Genomic DNA, 14868 nt, shown 5'->3' with positions numbered 1-14868 from the left:
GACACTTGTTGTCGGGTCAAGGCGGTACACATGAAAGCTGGATTACTTCAGCCACTCTCTATTCCTGGTTGGAAATGGGAAGAGATAAGTATGGATTTTATAGTTGGACTCCCTACCACTCAGAGGAATTTTAACTCAATTTGGGTAATTGTGGACCGACTGACCAAGTCGGCACACTTCATTCCAGTCCGCATAGACTTTCGTCCAACCGACTATGCGGAGTTGTACTTCAACCAGATAGTCCGACTTCATGGGGTCCCTCGTACTATTGTCTCAGATAGAGGACCACAGTTCACTGCTCGCTTTTGGGAGCACTTACATGGATTATTAGGGACTAAGCTCGTAAGAAGTTCTGCCTATCATCCGCAAACCAATGGGCAAACTGAACGAGTGAATCAAATCTTAGAAGATATGTTGAGAGCTTGTGTCATCTCGGCTAAGGGCTCATGGGAAAAATGGTTACCCCTAGCTGAATTCTCGTACAATAATAGTTATCAAGAGAGCATAAGGATGGCACCGTTTGAAGCTTTGTATGGCCGGAAGTGTAGAACCCCGTTAAACTGGGTAGAAGCCGGTGAAAGGAGATATTATGGAATTGATTTCGTTCAAGAAGCCGAAGAACAAGTTCGCACTATCCAAACTCACATGGCCGCAGCTCAAGCTAGGCAGAAAAGTTATGCTGATCGACGTAGAAAACCTATTGAATTTGAAGTTGGAGACTTCGTTTATCTGAAGGTTTCACCTATGAAAAGTGTCCAACGCTTCGGTGTGAAGCGAAAGCTTGCGCCAAGATATGTTGGTCCATTTGAAATCATTGGACAAAGTGGTAAAGTGGCGTACAAGATTCAATTACCTCCTGAGATGAGTGCTATCTTCAATGTCTTTCATGTATCCCAATTGAAGAAATGTCTTCGCGTCCCTGAAGAGAGAGTTCCATTGGGGGATATCGAGTTAAAATCGGATTTGACCTTTGAAGAAAAGCCGGTTCGAGTGATTGACACTCGTGAGCGAGTGACTCGAAGTCGGGTAGTTAAGTTCTATAAAGTCATGTGGAGCAATCAGGGTAGTGAACGCGATGCAACGTGGGAAAGGGAAGACTATTTGAGGGATGGTTATAAGGAATTCTATCAACAATGGTACGCTTTTCAAATCTCGGGACGAGATTTTTATAAGGGGGGAGGGCTGTAACACCCCTGGTGTTTAGCTTCCACATTTGCACTGCATTTCATGAACATGAGCATCATGCATCCTTCTTGAACTTATATCACATGAAACATGATTTCGAAACATTGCAACATATTGTGTATTTCATGTGTATTGTTTCTTTTATGAAATGTAAAGTGTGCAACACTTAAGTGCAACATGTGCCACTCACTTAGTGAAACAAGGTTAGTTAGTGCTATGCAACACAATCATGAAACAAGTGAAACATGACTATGAAACAGTTGCAACATTTCATGTGTTTTTCATTGTTTCAGTACACACCTTGCTTGATTCATGTGTGACCAATGTGTGGTGTGGCTAATAATCATCCTAAGTAACTTAGTTACATATAGAATGTCGTTAGGAACAATGCTTATGTTGATCACTTTGGCTAATTAGGTTTCCCAGTCATGGTTGACCAATTTGGACCCCTAGAGCTCCTGTGTTTGACTGTTTAAAAAGGGTAGCTTAGGATGTTTGCATGTCTGAGCAACCTAAAGCAAAGATGTAGAGAATTATGTAAGGAACAAAAGTTATTTTATGGCCATCTCATGAAAATGTGCACAACATGCCCAAAAAGGTCCCACAAGTCAGTTTTGAGATCTATGTTGAAACTCTGAAAAATTTTCTAAGTCTGAAACCGGGTTTATATGGGCTCAAGTTCGAGAATTTGATCGTTTCAGCGATTGTTTTTGTACTTGTGCTCTTATAAATTGGTCGGTTCTGTGACAATGCATCTACCGCGTGTAGTACTGGCATCCCTCGCAGGAGCATACGAGCTTGGTGGTGTCAGCAACTGCCATTGGCCAGAAGAACCCTTGGCAAAAGGCATTTCCGATGAGTGTCTGAGGGGCTGCATGGTGCCCGCAGGCTCCCGCGTGCAAGTCCCAAAGTAGGGCTTGGCCTGCCTCGGTGGTGATGCATCGTTGGAGGACGCTAGATGGGCTTCGCCTATACAACTCGCCATTGCTAAGGATGTACGTTTTGGCTCATCGCGCAAGCCATCAGGCTTTGGTCCTGTCTATAGGAAGCTCTCCTCGAACGAGGTAATCAAGGAATGGGACTCGCCAGTCCATGCCCTAGTTGGCCTCGGGAGGCTCCGTGTTGACTTCCATGACCTCGGGCTCGCCCGAAGGGGTCTTGGTGATAGAGGGGGCCTCAGGTCCTGCGGTGGGCTCGACCAGTGGGCCCTCTTCCGCCGCCGAGGCGTAGTCGATGGAAGGCTTGTGGAGGTCTCTGGTGAAGACGTTCGGGGGGATCGAGGCCCGCGTCGACGCCATCTTTGCCAGTTCATCCGCGGCCTCGTTAAATTTTCACGCGATATGGTTGAGTTCGAGACCGTCGAACTTGTCTTCAAGGTGACATACCAGCTTGTAGTACGCCTCCATTTTGGGGTCATGGCAGTTCGACTCCTTCATCACTTGATCGACGACGAGCTACGAATCGCCCCGTACATCGAGACATCATACTCTAAGTTCGATGGCGATCTGCAAGCCATTAATGAGGGCTTTGTACTCGGCTGTGTTGTTGGAGGCAGCGAAGTGGTGCCGAATCATGTAGCGCATGTGCACTCCGAGGGGTGAGATGAAGAGCAGACCCATGCCTGCCCTGGTCTTCATCACGGACCCATCGAAATACATGGTCTAGCATTCCGCCTGGACTATGGCAGGTGGCAGTTGGGTGTCGGTCCACTCAGCCACAAAATCGGTCAAGACCTGGGATTTAATTGCTTTCTGAGGCATAAAAGATAGAGCTTCCCCCATGAGTTCGACGGCCCACTTGGCTATCCTACCCGAGGCCTCCTGGTTATGTATTATCTCTCCTAGGGGGAAAGACGACACCACGGTCACCGGGTGGGACTCAAAGTAGTGACGCAGCTTGCGTCGAGCCAAGACTATGGCGTAGATCAGTTTCTGGATGTGGGGGTAGCATGTCTTGGTCTCGGAGAGTACTTTGCTGATGAAGTAAACAGGTCGTTGGATGGGTAGAGCATGCCCTTCTTCCTGCCTCTCGACTACTACAGCCACGTAGACCACTTGGGTCGTTGCGGCGACGTAGAGTAAGAGGGCCTCGCATTTGGTCGGTGGCACCAGGACGGGAGGATTGGAGAGCAGTGCCTTAAGCTTGGTGAGGGCTTCTTCAGCCTCGGGAGTCTAGGAAAAGCACTTAGATTTTCTCAAGAGGCGGTACAGAGGCAAGCCTTTTTCGCTAAGGCGTGAGATGAAGCGGCTTAGGGCCACAAGACATCCCATAACCCTCTGCACTCCCTTGAGGTCTCGAATTGGTCCCATGTTGGTCACGGCTGAGACCTTCTCTGGGTTGGCCTTGATGCCGCGCTCCAAGACTATGAATCCCAAGAGCATGCCTCGGGGGACCCCGACGACACACTTCTTGGGGTTGAGCTTGATGCCCTTCTCTCTGAGGCATCTGAAGGTGATCTCCAAGTCATCGACGAGATCACTGGCTTTTCTGGACTTGACCACGATGTCATCCACGTAAGCCTCGATAGTTTGCCCGATGTGCTTGCCAAAGACCTAGGTCATGCACCGCTGGTATGTGGCCCCTACGTTTCTGAGGCCGAATGACATAGTCACATAGCAGTACAAGCCGAATGGGGTGATGGAAGAAGTCACGAGCTGGTCAGATTCTTTCATCTTGATTTGATGGTAACCAGAATACGCATCAAGGAAAGATAGGGTTTCACATCCTGTAGTGGAGTCAATGATTTGGTCGATTCAAGGTAATGGGAATGGGACTTTTGGACATGCTTTATTCAAACCGGTGTAGTCTACTCACATTCTCCACTTCCCATTTTTCTTCTTAACTAATACAGGATTAGCTAACCACTCTGGATGGGACACTTCCTTGATGAATCTGGCTGCCAAAAGCTTCTGCACCTCCTCGCCAATGGCCCTGCACTTTTCCTTGTTGAACCAGCGTAGGCGCTGTTTCACCAGTCTAGAGCCAGCCCGGATGTCCATGGTGTGCTCGGCGACCTCCCTCGGTATGCCCGACATGTCCGAGGGACTCCACGCTGATACATCGGCATTCACGCGGAGAAAGTCGATGAGCATGGCTTCCTATTTGATGTCGAGGGTGGCGCTGATCCTTAGTGACTGGTCATCAGAGCAGGTGGGGTCGATCAGGATGAGCTTGACGGCCCTCGTGGGCTCGAAAGTCCCAGCATGATGCTTGGAGTCAGGCACCTCACTACCAAGTTGGTCGAGGTTGAGAATGAGGGTCTCGACCTCCACAAGAGCCTCGGCGTACTCGATGCATTCAATGTTGTAGTTGTATGCATGCTCGTATGTGGACTCGACAGTGATGACGCCGCTGGGGCCCAGCATCTTGAGCTTGAGGTAGGTGTAGTTGGGGATCGCCATGAACTTGGCGTAGCATGGGCGCCCAAGGATGGCGTGATAGGTCCCCTTGAACCCAACCACCTCGAAGGTGAGGACCTCCTTGCGGTAGTTGGAGGGAGTGCCGAAGCAGACAGGCAAGTCGATATGCCCGAGGGGTCACGTGTGTTTCCCCGACACGATGCCGTGGAAGGGCGCGGCATCGCCTCGGAGCTGTGACTGGTCGATCCCTAGGAGTTCTAGGGTGCTGGCATAGAGGATGTTGAGACCGCTGCCTCTGTCCATCAGCACCTTGGAGAGCCGGGTGTTGCCGATGATTGGATCGACGATGAGTGGGTACTACCCAGGGTTTGGGACGTAATCAGGGTGGTCATCCCGATCAAAGGTGATCACCTCCCGAGACTAGTCAAGGTACCGGGGAGTGGCCACTTTAACCGAGAAGACCTCCCGGCGCTCCCCCTTTCGCTAACATGTCGTGAGGCACGCTGAAGGCCCGCCAAAGATCATGAAGGCGTTGAACACCTTGGGGAACCCGTCATCCTTGTCATTGTCCCTATCGCTGGTGTCCCTCCTCTTGGCCTCGTCATTAGGGGGCTCGAGCTTGGCGTAGTAACGTCGGAGCATGGTGCACCCTTTGAGGGTGTGCTTCACCGAGCAATGGTGGTAAGGGCAGGGTTTTTTAAGCATATCGTCAAAGAGCCTGGGGCCTCTGGGGCCAAGGGGATTCTTGCGATCTGTGGCTACGACTAGACTGGCCTCGAGGACCTCCTACTTTCCCTGGCGACCCTTTCTCTTTTTCTTGGGGAGGTGGGAGGCCGAGGCCCTAGGGGCCTCGTCCCTCCACTTCCCCTTGGTGTCGTTGTCGGGGAAGATGGCCCCGACAGCCTCTTCGCCCAAGGCGAAGTTGGTGGTGAAGTCGAGGAGTGCGGCCGCTGTGGTCGATACGTTCTGACCTAACTCCTGGACCAGGTCTCGGCAGGAGGTGCCAAAGAGGAATGCCTGGACAATTTCTGAGTCACCAACGTGGGGTAACTCGGTGCATTGATCGGAGAAGCGTCGGATGAAGTCTCAGAGAGACTCGTCCGGCATCTGGCGACAACTCTTGTGGTCCTAGGAGTTCCTGGGGCACACGTATGTGCCCTAGAAGTTCTCGACGAAGACCTTTACCAAGTTGTGCCAGTCGTGGATCTACGAGGGAGGGAGGTATTCGAGCTAGGCTCACGCCGAGTCTGACAGGAACAAAGGGAGGTTGCGAATGATGAGTAGGTCATCATCCACACCGCCTAGCTGACAAGCCAAGCGGTAATCGGCCAGCCAAAGCTCGGGGTTGGTCTCGCCGCTATACTTTGTGAGGTTGGCCGGTTGCCGAAACCGGGCCGGGAAGTGAGCGCCACGGATGGCCTTGCTAAAGACTCGAGGGCCAGGTGGCTCAGGAGAAGGACTGTAGTCCTCCCCACCGTTGTAGCGACCGCCTTGGTGTGGGTGGTAGCCTCGGGCAGGCCCCTCATCGTTGTGGCACTATCGCCTGCTGACCACATCATGATCATCTTGTGCCTCACGTCGATCGCTGAGGCAGTCATGCACCGAGGGGGCCTTGTTGGCTTTGGGTGCCTGACTAGGCCCTGGATGAACCGAGGACTCTCTATCCTACTAAGGCAATGTCGTGGGTAGTTCTAAGGTGCCCCCACACCATCGAGAGGTGGAGCTTTTGGCCTGCTATACCGCTGTGGTCTCGAGGAGGTCTCGGAGCTCGCCGTGGACCCATCGCCCCTCCGTGGTAGAGGGCTCGGGCATAGCCCAAAGTAGCGTCACTGCTACCGCGATGTTCTGGCTAGCGCAATTGAAGATAGGGGGTTGCTCGCCCCCTACGTCGTTATTGATGCGGCAGTTGACGTCGCAAGCCCTCCGCCAGGCTGCTCCACCATCACCGCGACCCCACTACTCTTGCTCGAGAGTGTCTCAGAGGTGATGCAGAAGGAGTTGGTCTTGTTTGACCTTGGCCTGAAGCTCACAGAGCTGCTCTAGGTCAAGGTGTCGAAGTTCCTCATGGGCGGGGTTCTCGTTCTACGCTGCCGAAGGCTCGATGTGTGGAGGTGTGGCGTCGCCTGCCCCTTGGTGGAGCAGGGAGTGGTTGCACACCCCTTAGTCCTCATCGCTCGTTCTCGGCATCCCAAGCCCGATGTGGAAGCACTCTCGAGTGGGATCGTGAGTTCCTTCGTTGTTGGAGTTGGAGTAGCCGAAGCAGTAGTCACTCGCGCCCAGGAAGCGACGCATGGCTTCAGGGTCGCAAAGCTCAGAGAAGTTCACTTCGGTCCACGCCTTGTCCTCCTCCGAGGAGTCAGCATGGGCATGGGTTGAGGTTGTGGCATCAAGGTCGAGGGCAAAGCGTTGGTGGCATCCTGAGGGCTCCGCGTGAGCGAAAGCATAGGCGGAAGCATAGGCGGTGGTGGCATTAGTCAACCCGAAGGGGTACAGGGATGGTGCCATCATTGGGCTTTGCTCTGTCAGAGTCGACCCCTCAGGAGGTGGCAGGGTAGGGCTTGATGACGGGGCATCGCTGCAAGCCACCAGCGTCTTTCCCTTGCCTAAGCTTAAGCTGGATAGGTCCCCAACTAGGGACTCTATACCAACAGCCAGGCATGGGGTACCGGCGGAGCATGGTGCGTCGCCCTAAGCTTGCGCGATGTTCGGGTGGTCGCGCCCGCGTCGTGCCTGGCGAGCGTGATGAGAGCGGTGGCCCGAGCGTAGCCTGCGCCTAGGCTACTAGTGCATGGTATCATCGTCGATCGATGGGGCTCTGGGTGTGAGGAGTACCATATCGTACTCACGTCCTAGAGACATAAACTCTAGGCTCCCGAACTAGATCACCGTGCCAAGACACAGTGGTCGTATGGGGTCTACCATCTGAAACTCATTAGGATGACGAAGCTAACACGCAGTAGGCCCCTACATGGCACGCCAACTATCGGTGTTTTGGACCGGCGGACCCTCAACCAACTAGTGAAAATGTGCTGCGTGCCCCTAATCCTGGATGGTGATGCAAAGAGACACAAGGTTTATACTGGTTCAGGCAATAGGAGCCCTATGTCCAGTCTAAGAGATCGATCTTATATTCCTTGCACCAAAGTGCTTGTAGTAAGGGGTTACAAGCTGGGCGAGAGAGGGAGCTAGTCCTAGGTCTCTACGTGGAGCGGCGTGGACTGCTTGAGATGTTGATCTTAGGCAGCGAGGAAGCATGCGTACTACAGAGTGTCGAGCATTGCTAGAGCATGTGTGTGTCTGAGTCTACGTAAGTCTGTCTGTTCGTGAATGTTCGCCCTCTCAAAACGGCCCTAGTCACTCCCTTTTATAGTTGAAGGGGGGGACAGGGGTGATACATGCGTTCGCTACGTGGTGTTTTGTGAGCGGAGGCGGTATGTCTAAGCCCTGTGCTTGTCACTGTGGCGGCATGGTCAACGGAGCGGTCTTCTCCTTGATGCACTGGAGCGACGCGCCGGTCACGCCCGATCCTGTGTGACGTGGGAGCTCTAGTGATAGCTTGACGCAGGGCATGGCAGACGACATGCCAGTCGCTGTATGTCGATAGTGTAGAGAGCTGAGGCTCAGTCGGTGCAGAGGCCAAACCATCATGGGGGGCTCGGTGGGCGTGAATCCCGAGGCTGCCGAGACCCCAAAGCGGATGGCCGAGGCTCGGAGGGGGCAGTTGGTCCTGTACACTAATACCGAGGCTACAGGTACCCAGACTTGACTCCCCATGCTGCACTGTCCTCGGAGTAGTTGGGGTTAGGCAGCACAGTGCAGCACGGGCATCAGTCATGGGTGTAGTGCCGAGCACAGCAGTCGGTAACCCCTGCCCTATCCTATCCCGGACGGCATGGCATTGATGCGACTCCCACCTCGTTGGTCACTCCACTGTGTTGAGCTGTCGTTCAGCTGACGTCGTAGGAGTGGTTGGTTGCATTAGTTTGGACGTGACATCTCGGTCGAGGCAGCGGTGACGGGGTAGCTGCCGAGCCGGCCTCAAGCGAGGCGGAGAATCAGTACCTCGTCCGAGGTCTTATGGGTGGGAACTCGAGTGAGGGGGCCTCAGGCAAGGCGGAGAGTTGGTACCTCGTTCGAGGCCTTGCGGTGCGGGCCTCGGGCGAATCAGAGAATCGGCCGAGGCCTCATGGTTGTCTCTTGGCTTCGATATTTACAAGGTCTAAGCAATTTTTTTGGTTGTTGCTTAGGGTATCCCTTTTTATGGTATCCGACAGTCAGTGACTTTATTCCTAAGCCTAGGTACTTGAAGTTTGTAGTGGGGTTACAAATGAGAAGGAGAGAGATGGGGGGTACAAGAGGTTCGGTCGGAAGGGCCGAGAGTGACAAGAGCTCTGATATGAGCTAAGTGTTCGAGCGCGTGCTCGTGGTTTGAACCTGGTGGTTCTGCTCTTGTGCGTTAGTGAACTTGATCGATCTAGTGAATCTAGAATGACTTAATCAGCCAGAATGTAGCGAGAGAGCGCATCCCCTTTTATAGATGAAGGGGGTGGCCTTACAAGTGAGAGGGAGAGAGTACATATGCTTCTAAGCCTTGTTGCCCCCGCCGACAGGTACAAGATAATGGTAGGGGCCCACAACACTGTTGGATATCAGATGCATGTGGGAGGTTATGTCGTCTTATTCAGGTATGGTAGATGTCGGTACCTACTATACTGTTGATGCCTAGAGGCATGTGAGGAGTTTCACCATGTTCTCCTGGTACGGTAAATACCGGCGCCCACAACACTGTCGATGCCCAAAGGCATGTGGGGGTAGTCTTATCGTAAGGGAGTTAATGACGCCCACAATACTGTAAGGGAAAATATCGGCGCCTACTACACTGTTTAGGTTCTATCATACCAGGGAGGTTGCAGCACTATTTCTGTAGGTGTACAGGGTATGGTCCCTAGTATTCGGTTTTGACTTGTGCGCCCTGCCTTACTTTCTCCGTATGTTTTCTGGTCCTTACCGAGCGGGCGTCCCCGGTCGGTTGATCCCAGTCAGTTTTCATCGCGCCAGTCGAAGAAGAGCAGTGAGTAGGGGTTTGCCGCATCCCCAGTCAGAGACACGGGTCGGAGTTGGAAGTGGTGTTGGGCCAGGCCTTCCAGTCAGAGAGGCCTTTTAGAGGTGGGCTGAAGACCGAAGCGGGCGCTCCAGTCAGAGAGGTGGGCCAAAGTCGGAAAACGGGTGTCATTCCTCTTCGGTCGGTCCTTTTGGTCGGAGATTGGATCACTCTTCTTGCCTATTATTTAGGTACTTGGGCTGGCCCATGAGTTGCGCTTTGTCTGCTTGGGCCGAGCCTTTGCTGGGAAGTAGGTCCACGAGGGACCCTAGGTTTATGAACCCGACAAGACCCCCCAAGCCCCCAGGCGATTTGGGTAGAATTGTTTGGGGGATTTTTGTCTTGATGGTGGGTGCGTGCGAGCACACCCACGGGTGTAGCCCCCGAGCCCCCGAGCGATTTGGGCAGAATCGTCTGGGGGTTTTTGTGTTACCAGCGGGGGAAGTTTTTGTCAGCGGGTGTAAGCAAGCGCACCCGCGGGTGTAGCCCTCGAGCCCCCCGACGATTCGGGCAGAATCGTCTTGGGTTTTTTTCAGCGGGCGTGTGTGTGTTTTTAGTCAAGATGGAGTCGTCAACCAAGGCGTCGTTGCGTAGTCGAGGTGTCGGATACCATCAAAAGGGGTACCCTAAGCAACAACCGAAAAAATTGCTTAGACCATGTAAATATCGAAGCCAAGAGACAACCACAAGGCCTCACCCGATTCTCTAATTCACCCGAGGCCCGCGCCACAAGGCCTCGAACGAGGTACCAACTCTCCGCCTCGCACGAGGCCCCCTCGCTCGAGTTCTCACCTGTAAGACCTCAGACGAGGTGCCGATTCTCCGCCTTGCTCGAGGCCGGCTCAGCAGCTACCCCGTCATCGCCGCCTCGACTGGGATGTCACGTCCAAACTAACGCAACCAACCACTCCCGCGATGTCAGCCGAACAATGGCTCGACACAGCATAGTGACCGATGAGGTGGGAGTCGCATCAACTCCATGCCGTCCGGGACAAGACGGGGCAGGGGTTACCGACTGCTGTGCTCGGCAGTGCGCCCACGACTGACGCCCGTGCTGCACTATGCTGCCGAACCCCAACTGCTCTGAGGATAGTGCGGTGTGGGGAGTCATGTCCGAGTACCTATAGCCTTGGAATCAGTGTACAGGACCAACTACCCCCTCCGAGCCTCGGCCAACCGCTTCGGGGTCTCGGCAGCCTCGGGATTCGTGCCCGCCGAGCCCCCCATGATGGTTCGGCCTCTGCACCGACTAAGCCTCGGCTCTCTACGCTGTCGACATACAGCGACCGACACATCGTCTGCCATGCCCTATGTCAAGCTATCACTGGAGCTCCCACGTCACACAGGATCAGGCGTGACCGGTGCGTCGCTCCAGTGCATCAAGGACAAGACCACTCCGTCGACCATGCCACCATAGTGACATGCACAGGGCTCAGACATACCGCCTCCGCTCACAAAATGCCACGTAGCGAACACATGTATCACCCCTATCCCCCCTTCAACTATAAAAGGGAGTGACCGGGGCTATTTTTAGAGGGTGAACCTTCACGCACAGACAGACTTACGTAGACTCAGACACACACACGCTCTAGCAACGCTCGACACTCTATAGTACGCAGGCTTCCTCGCTGCCTAAGATCAACACCTCAAGCAGTCTACGCCGCTCCACGCAGAGACCTACAACTAGCTCCCTCTCTCACACAGCTTATAACCCCCTACTACAAGCACTTCGATGCAAGGAATACAAGATCGATCTCTCAGACTGGACATAGGGCACCTATTGCCTGAACCAGTATAAACCTTGTGTCTCTTTGCATCACCGTCCAGGATTAGGGGCATGCAGCACATTTTCACTAGTTGGTTGAGGGCCCGCCGGTCCAAAACACCGACACGAGGTGTTTTAGTTTTGGGATTGGGCGAGGTAGAGCTCGTGGATCCTGGCATCAGTGCGCGCCCTTGTATCGGGTGAGATAGTTAGTTTAGGGATCAGACGAGACGGAGCTCACGGGTCCTAGCATTGGTGCACGCTGTGGGATCGGGCGAGTTGGAGTCGTGGATCCTAGCCTCGGTGTAGCCCACACAACTGAGGTAGTTAGTTAGTTAGTTTAGGGATCAGGCGAGCCGGAGCTCGTGGATCTTGATGGGGAAAGTTCGGGGTCACAGACCAAGGCATTTGGTGTGCAGTCAAAGCATAGTTAAGGGATGGGGCGAGTTCGGGGTCGTAGACCCAGGCGTTTGGTGTGCAGTCAAAGCATAGCCAAGTGGATGGGGCAAGTTCGGGGTCGTAGACCTAGGTTTTTTGGTGTGCCTTGAGCCCCCGAGCCTAGTTGGGCTTTTGGTTTGAGTTTCAATATGAGCTAAGTGTTCGAGCATGTGCTCGTGGTTTGAACCTGGTGGTTCTACTATTGTGTGTTAGTGAACTTGATCGATCTAATGAATCTAGAATGACTTAATTAGCCTGAATGTTGTGATAGAGCGCATCCCCTTTTATAGATGAAGGGGATGGCCTTACAAGTGTGAGGGAGAGAGTACGTATGCTTCTAAGCCTTGTTGCCCATGCCGATGGGTATAGGATAATGGTAGGCGCCCACAACACTGTTGGATGTCAGATGCACGTGGGAGGTTATGTTGTCTTGTTTAGGTATGGTAGATGTCGGTATCTGCTGTACTGTTGATGCCCAGAGGCATGTGAGGAGTTTCACCATGTTCTCCTGGTACAGTAAATACCAACGTCCACAACACTATCGATGCCTAGAGGCATGTGGGGGAGCCTTATCGTATGGGAGTTAACGACGCCCACTATACTGTAGGGGAAAATATCGGCGCCTACTACACTATTTAGGTTCTCTCGTACCAGGGAGGTCGCAGAGCACTGTTTCTGTAGGTGTACAGGGTATGGTCCCTAGTATTGCGGTTTTGACTTGTGCACCCTGCCTTACTTTCTTCGTCCATTTTTTGGTCCTTACCGAGCGGGCGTTCCTGGCCGGTTGATCCCAGTCACCTCTCATCGCGCCAGTCAGAGAAGAGCAGTGAGCAGGGGTTTGTCACATCCCTAGTTGGAGACACGGGTCAGAGTTGGAAGCGGTGTTGGGCCAGGCCTTCCGGTCAGAGAGGCCGTTCGGAGGCGGGCTAGAGATCGAAGCGGGCGCTCTGGTCGGAGAGGTGGGCTGGAGTCAAAAAATGGGTGCCATTCCTCCTCGGTCGGTCCTTTCATTCGGAGATTGGATCGCTCTTCTGGCCTATTGTTCAGGTACTTGGGTTGGCCCATGAGTTACGCGTTGTGTGCTTGGGCTGAGCCTTTGCTGTGAAGCCAGTCCGTGAGGGACCCTGGGTTTATGAACCCGACAGGAGCCCTCGAGCCCCCGGGCGATTTGGGTAGAATGGTCTGGGGGATTTTTGTCTTGACGACGGGTGCGCGCGAGCGCACCCGTGGGTGTAGCCCCTGAGCTCTCGGGCGATTCAGGGAGAGTTGTGTGCGTTACCCTGATGGGGCGAGTTCGAGGTCACAGACCAAGGCGTTTGGTGTGCAGTCAAAGCGTAGTTGAGGGATGGGGCGAGTTCGGGGTCATAGACCTAGGTATTTGGTGTGCAGTCAAAGCATAGCTGAGTGGATGGGCCGAGTCTAGGGTCGCAGACCCAGGTTTTTTAGTGTGCCTTGAGCCCCCGAGCCCTGTTGGGCTTTTTTGGTAACACACACAACTCAAACCAAAAACCCCGTGGGTTTGAGTTGTGTGCGTTACCCCATCCTCGGTTTCTCACAACCGAAGGGGCTGAGTTTCGTCACTTGTCCCGATCGCTCGGGCTCAAGTGATGCGCTCGGTGAGCTCACTAACGGGTATGATCGAGTGGAATCTAGGTTCGTCGTTCATGACGGGGTCGGCATAGCCCTCTTGTGACATTTCACTGCTCCTTTACCTACAACCCAGCAGATGCCTAGGTTGGTCTGGAGACCGACATGGGTGGCCTGATGGCCTCCCCTCGATGGAGATTCTGTGGGCTTAGTAGAGGTTTACGATCAAACAAGATGGTTGAGATGACCCTATCTGCTTTGGGGCAGACTAGGCGAGGGCCGCATGGGGCTCATCTGTGTTTTCTCCCCTAGCTCTGTTTGATGTGGGGCGGCCTCTAGCCCTTCGTGGGCCAGCCTTTGAACCTCGGTCGGTCGTTGCTCATGTTGAATGAGGCAACTACCGCTTCGTGATGCAACACGAAGCGTTGTGATGCATTTCACTGCATGTGCGATGCTTAGTTCCCGAGCCCCTGGGTAGGCCCGAATCATCCAGGGGCATGGGCATATGGAATGAATGTGTGTATGGATGTATGAAATGATTATAAAGAAATAGCGGGGGTCGGTAGTGTTACCTTGATGACTCGAGTGACGGGGTTTGAAGGGCTCCAGTCGGAAATGTCTGCCCGAGACCCGTGCTCGTCGTTCATGATGGAGTAGGCATGGCCTACTTGGGGCATCCCTTTGCTCCTTACCTATCCCTCGGTGTGTTTTTCTAAGCCGTTCGATCGACTTAGGAAGCCCGATGGTCTCTCCTGGCGGAGATCCTATTTTGGGTATTCCCAAGTCTCGCATGGGGATATGGAGAGCCGCCTATGCATGGTGACGCGTTGGTTTTTGCACCCAGTGTGTGGTAGTGGTGGGCCATACCTAGGCCACGTCCCATCTTACCAGGCGTCGTTCTGTCTGACCAGGCATTGTTCCATCGGTCAGTGTGCGTCCCATCGTTTCCCATCCGCATTGAATGGGGGAAGGGAGAGAGTTTTTCACTCTGATCTTTTGCCCCTCTTCAGCCATCGCGTTTCCTCGTTAAATAGGGGGAGGGAGAGGGCTTCTCATCATAGTCATTTGCCTATTCTCCAACTATTGCCTCTCCTCCTCCTTCCTCTTCACCGAGAGTGCATGTACGCTGTGGCGGTTCCTAAGTGAGAGAGAGGGTAAGAGAGGGGGAGGACTTACAAATCCTTTCATGAATCTGGAGCATGATGTCGAGCGAGAGGCTACCCAAGGCAATGCTAGTTGTCTTTGCCTGAGAAGAGGTGGCTTTTGTCGAGGGAGGTGGCACGGTGGATTCATCTGCGAGGCCTTTTTCGGGATGGATCTGTGTGTGGATTCTTTTTGGTGGATCTTCACTGGGCGAGCCTTGTCATAGGGGAAGTTGCTCGAGATTGTGCTGGTGGAGGGTTCCATGCTTGCAGCTGCTCAGGTCGGCTAGT

The sequence above is a fragment of the Miscanthus floridulus genome, chromosome 1, assembly GCF_019320115.1.
Source record: "Miscanthus floridulus cultivar M001 chromosome 1, ASM1932011v1, whole genome shotgun sequence".
Classification (NCBI taxonomy): Eukaryota; Viridiplantae; Streptophyta; class Magnoliopsida; order Poales; family Poaceae; genus Miscanthus; species Miscanthus floridulus.
The sequence above is the reverse complement of the archived record's forward strand: the minus strand, read 5'-3'. Positions refer to the sequence as shown.